Below are 6,277 nucleotides of genomic sequence, written 5' to 3'. Positions count from 1 at the left end.
ATATGCTCCGTGCTGCTCAAAACGCTTTTGGAGCCCCGGTTCTAAGCTGTAAAGCATGCCGCACTGAACCAGGGAGTAATCATCACTACGTGACTGCCAGGCATTCAGAACGTCTTGAGTTGCTGGGAAAACAGGTGCATCACCTAGCGGTGCTTCAAGGACATAAGCTTTCTTGGCAGCTATGAGGATAATCCTCAGGTTACGGACCCAGTCCGTGTAGTTGCTACCATCGTCTCTCAGCTTGGTTTTCTCTAGGAACGCGTTGAAGTTGAGGGCAACATTAGCGTGGGCCATTTGATCTACAAGACATAGTGTAAAGATTTTAGACTAAGTTCATGATAATTAAGTTCATCTTAATCAAATTACTCAATGAACTCCCACTCAGATAGACATCCCTCTAGTCATCTAAGTGAAACATGATCCGAGTTAACTAGGCCGTGTCCGATCATCACGTGAGACGGACTAGTCAAGATCGGTGAACATCTCCATGTTGATCGTATCTTCTATACGACTCATGCTCGACCTTTTGGTCCTCCGTGTTCCGAGGCCATGTCTGTACATGCTAGGCTCGTCAAGTCAACCTAAGTGTATTGCGTGTGTTCCGAGGCCATGTCTGTACATGCTAGGCTCGTCAACACCCGTTGTATGCGAACGTTAGAATCTATCACACCCGATCATCACGTGGTGCTTCGAAACAACGAACCTTCGCAACGGTGCACAGTTAGGGTGAACACTTTCTTGAAATTATTATAAGGGATCATCTTACTTACTACCGTCGTTCTAAGCAAATAAGATGCAAAACATGATAAACATCACATGCAATCAAATAGTGACATGATATGGCCAATATCATTATGCTCCTTTGATCTCCATCTTCGGGGCACCATGATCATCTTCGTCACCGGCATGACACCATGATCTCCGTCATCATGATCTCCATCATTGTGTCTTCATGAAGTCGTCACGCCAATGATTACTTCTACTTCTATGGCTAACGCGTTTAGCAACAAAGTAAAGTAATTTACATGGCGTTATTCAATGACACGCAGGTCATACAAAATAATAAAGACAACTCCTATGGCTCCTGCCGGTTGTCATACTCATCGACATGCAAGTCGTGATTCCTATTACAAGAATATGATCAATCTCATACATCACATATATCATTCATCACAACTTCTGGCCATATCACATCACAAAGCACTTGCTACAAAAACAAGTTAGACGTCCTCTAATTGTTGTTGCAAGTTTTTACGTGGTTTGTAGGTTTCTAGCAAGAACGTTTCTTACCTACGTATGACCACAACGTGATTTGCCAATTTCTATTTACCCTTCATAAGGACCCTTTTCATCGAATCCGTTCCGACTAAAGTAGGAGAGACAGACACCCGCTAGCCACCTTATGCAACTAGTGCATGTCAGTCGGTGGAACCTGTCTCACGTAAGCGTACGTGTAAGGTTGGTCCGGGCCGCTTCATCCTACAATGCCGCCGAAACAAGATACGACTAGTAGCGGCAAGAAGAATTGGCAACATCAACGCCCACAACTGCTTTGTGTTCTACTCATGCATAGTAACTACGCATAGGCCTGGCTCATGATGCCACTGTTGGGGACCGTAGCATAATTTTAAAATTTTTCTACGCTCACCAAGATCCATCTATGGAGTATACTAGCAACGAGGGGAAAGGAGTGCATCTACATACCCTTGTAGATCGCGAGCGGAAGCGTTCCAATGAACGTGGATGACGGAGTCGTACTCGCCGTGATTCAAATCACCGATGACCAAGTGCCGAACGGACGGCACCTCCGCGTTCAACACACGTACGGTGCAGCGACGTCTCCTCCTTCTTGATCCAGCAAGGGGGAAGGAGAGGTTGATGGAGATCCAGCAGCACGACGGCGTTGTAACACCCTGAGGATCATGCTACAGTAACTCTCTGTGATTAAGCTAATCATGTTGCTAAACAGGGCTTGATCACATTTGAAACACATTTCTTTTCAAACTCCTAATTCAAACTTCAATTAAAATTAAAGTGGAAAATAAAAGTTTTCAAAAATATAAACAAAAATGTTCGGTGGGTGCCAAATAATACACTGGTAATTATGGTGGAGAAAACACATTTTTATAAAATACCTAAATACTTTTAAATGAAATAAAACAGAAAAGAAAATAAACAAATAAAAAGAAATGCAAAAGGACACAGAACAAAGGAAAAAGAAAAAGAAAAAGGAGGAGGCCCTCCCCCCCCACTGGACCCCTGGCCCGACTGGGCCGACCCCCGGCCCAGCCCACCTCTCCCACTCGCCCCCTTCCCTGTTCCCCCGACCGGGGTCGGAACAGGGGCAGTCCCCGCCGCACCCCCTCGCCGGCGACGGGGAGGATAAGGACGCCAGCTCCCCCCCGCCTCCTCGGGCCTCTCTCCCACTCACCCCCGCTCACCTCTCGGCCTCTGCGCCTCTCTCTCCCCCCCCAGATCCACGCCGCTCCTCCCTTCCCCACGCCCGACGCGGTCGCTGCCGTTCACCGTCTTTCCCGCGGCCACCGTGCCCCAATCGCCACTTCGCCGTGTCGTACGCCGTCGCCGCCCTCGACTACACTACCTCCACCTCTCCGTTGGAGCTCTGAGCCACTGCAACGGCCTCCCCGAGCTCGTCTTCCCCGCACGGCCGCCGTCGATCGCCGCCCCGTTTCGCCGCCTCGAGCCTCCCCGAGCACGCTGCCGTCCCCCTACAGCCTCGCCGTGAGCCTCTCCCCCTCCTCCCCTGTCCTTTCTCTCTCGCGCGCCCCCTAGCGGCTTCCCCACGCACGCCCGAACGCCGCGCCACAGAGCTCATCGCCGGCGGGTCTCCGGTGACCATTTGGTCATGGGCGTAGGCTCGTTAGCTCGACCGCACCGTGTAGCACCCGCCTAGCTAGCTAGTTCGGCCGCTCGCGCGCCCTAACGCCGCACCCGCCCCAGCCCGAAGCACTTCGCCGCCGGCGAGCTCGTAGCGCTCGCCCCCGCCCGTTCCAGCCGCTCCGGCCACCACCGTTGGACGCGCGGCGCCGAGCCGCGTCGAACGCGCCCAGCCACGACCCCGCAGACCCCCTGTGCGCGAAACCCGCGCCCCTCCCGAACCGCGCCGCCGCGTTTGGCTCGTCAGAGTTGCTCCGGCGCCGGCCGCCGACGTGGCTGGCCTGGGGCCACCCCAGGGCCACTGCCAGTGGGCCCCGTGGGTCCCAGTTGACTGGGTTGACCCAGTCAACTGCTGACTGGGCAGGCCCAGCCACTGACATGCGGGCCCCGCCACAAAATTAAAAAAAAAGAAGAAAAGAAAAATGTCTTTATAAATAAAAATAATTAGATTAACTAATCACTCACTGACATATGGGGCCCACCCCTCTAATTAGACTGTTAGTTTAGTTTAAATTACTGTTAAACTAACAGAGGCTGACATGTGGGTCCCACTGGACCCACCTGTTTGGTTTGACTGGTCAGCCGACCTGTTGACCTGCTGACGTCAGCATTACCTCATGCTGACGTCATAATTCATTTTTTGCTTAATTCAAATAATTCCAGAAATTCAAATAAACTTTGAAAATTCATATCTTTTAAACCGTAACTCGGATGAAAATGTTTTCTATATGAAAGTCGCTCAGAACGACGAGACGAATCCGAATACGCAGTCCGTTCGTCCACCACACCTCCCTAACCTATCGAACTAGCAACTTTCCCCCTCCGGTCCGTCTGTCCGAAAACGCGAAACATCGGGAATACCTCCCGGATGTTCCCCCCCTTCACCGGTACCACCTACTGTCGCATTAGGACACACCTAGCACCGCTCATTGTCATGTCACGCATCGTCATGCTTATGTTTGCATTGTATTTACTGTTTCTTCCCCCCTCTTCTCTCCGGTAGACTACGAGACCGACACTGCTGCTGCCCAGTTCGACTACGGAGTCGACGACCCCTCCTACTTGCCAGAGCAACCAGGCAAGCCCCCCCTTGATCACCAGATATCGCCTATGCTTCTCTATACTGCTTGCATTAGAGTAGTGTAGCATGTTACTGCTTTTCGATATCCTATCCTGATGCATAGCCTATCCTTGCTACTACTGTTGATACCTGTACCTGCAATCCTACATGCTTAGTATAGGATGCTAGTTTTCCATCAGTGGCCCTACATTCTTGTCCGTCTGCTGTGCTATACTATCGGGCCGTGATCACCTGGGCGGTGATCACGGGTATATACTTATATACTATATACATGACACATGTGATGACTAAAAGTCGGGTCGGCTCGTAGTACCCGCGAGTGGATCTTTGTGGCGGAGCGACAGGGCAGGTTGAGACTGCCTAGGTGAGAGGTGGGCCTGGCCCTGGTCGGCGTTCGCGGTTACTTAACACGCTTAACGAGATCTTGGTATTTGATCTGAGTCTGGCCATTTGGTCTATACGCACTAACCATCTACGTGGGAGTAGTTATGGGTATCCCGACGTCGTGGTATCAGCCGAAGCTCTTTTGACGTCAGCAACTGAGTGGCGCGCGCCGCATTGGACCGTAAGCTCGCGCTTGTATTAAGGGGGCTAGGTCTGCTTCCGGCCGCGTACGCAACGTGCAGGTGTGCATAGGGCGATGGGCCCAGACCCCTGCGCGCATAGGTTTAGACCGGCGTGCTGACCTCTCTGTTGAGCCTAGGTGGGGCTGCGACGTGTTGATCTTACGAGGCCGGGCATGACCCAGAAAAGTGTGTCCGGCCAAATGGGATCGAGCGTGTTGGGTTATGTGGTGCACCCCTGCAGGGAAGTTTATCTATTCGAATAGCCGTGTCCCTCGGTAAAAGGACGACCCGGAGTTGTACCTTGACCTTATGACAACTAGAACTGGATACTGAATAAAATACACCCTTCCAAGTGCCAGATACAACCCGGTGATCGCTCTCTAACAGGGCGACGAGGAGGGGATCGCCGGGTAGGATTATGCTATGCGATGCTACTTGGAGGACTTCAATCTACTCTCTTCTACATGCTGCAAGATGGAGATGGCCAGAAGCGTAGTCTTCGACAGGACTAGCTATCCCCCTTTTATTCTGGCATTCTGCAGTTCAGTCCACTGATATGCCCCTTTACACATATACCCATGCATATGTAGTGTAGCTCCTTGCTTGCGAGTACTTTGGATGAGTACTCACGGTTGCTTCTCTCCCTCTTTCCCCCTTTCCTATCTATCTGGTTGTCGCAACCAGATGTTGGAGTCCAGGAGCCAGACGCCACCGTCGACGACGACACCTACGACACCGGAGGTGCCTACTACTACGTGCAGGCCGCTGACGACGACCAGGAGTAGTTAGGAGGATCCCAGGCAGGAGGCCTGCGCCTCGTTCGATCTGTACCCCAGTTTGTGCTAGCCTTCTTAAGGCAAACTTGTTTAACTTATGTCTGTACTCAGATATTGTTGCTTCCGCTGACTCGTCTGTGATCGAGCACTTGTATTCGAGCCCTCGAGGCCCCTGGCTTGTATTATGATGCTTGTATGACTTATTTATGTTGTAGAGTTGTGTTGTGATATCTTCCCGTGAGTCCCTGACTTGATCGTACACATTTGCGTGCATGATTAGTGTACGGTCAAATCGGGGGCGTCACAAGTTGGTATCAGAGCCGACTGCCTGTAGGAATCCCCCTTTCCACACTCCTTGGCCGAAGTCGAGTCTAGACATTACGAAAACTTTTACTAACATGGCTGTGTGTCTTACGGGCCCACGTCGCCATTGGGTGGTACTAGGATCTTTTACTCCTCGACCTTTACTCTGGGACTCTGAACTCTCTTCTACTCGGGTTAAACGAATTTACTAACTTTAACACTAGGATCCCGTGACCGCATTCACCCCAAAGTTGGATAAGCCATAGTTGTTTCTTAGAATAGTATTTTGAACAATTCACACACTGTCATTTGACTCCTTTGAAACGTCTTTGCTTTCAGATGGAACCCACGAGGCAGGTCGTTCGCCACACGACGGCCATTGGTGCCTCGGGATCACCTGCGGTGCTAGCTGAGATGATGACCTATCTGGGTTATCGCTGGCACCCTGAGTACACCGTCTACGAGGAGTACCAGGACTTTAACCAGGAGCAGTACCGTGCCATCGTCCACCTCTACTCTCGGGAGTACGACTCCACTACTGTGCTGCACACCGCACATGGTGTTGGTGTGACCATCGATATGGCTGTCCACGATGCTGCCTATGCTGCTCTGACACGTCTTCGTGGAGAGTATCAGGAGTTGGACACCTCCCC

This window comes from Triticum aestivum, chromosome 6D (genome assembly GCF_018294505.1).
Source record: "Triticum aestivum cultivar Chinese Spring chromosome 6D, IWGSC CS RefSeq v2.1, whole genome shotgun sequence".
Taxonomy (NCBI): domain Eukaryota; kingdom Viridiplantae; phylum Streptophyta; class Magnoliopsida; order Poales; family Poaceae; genus Triticum; species Triticum aestivum.
Note: the sequence above shows the minus strand (reverse complement) of the source record.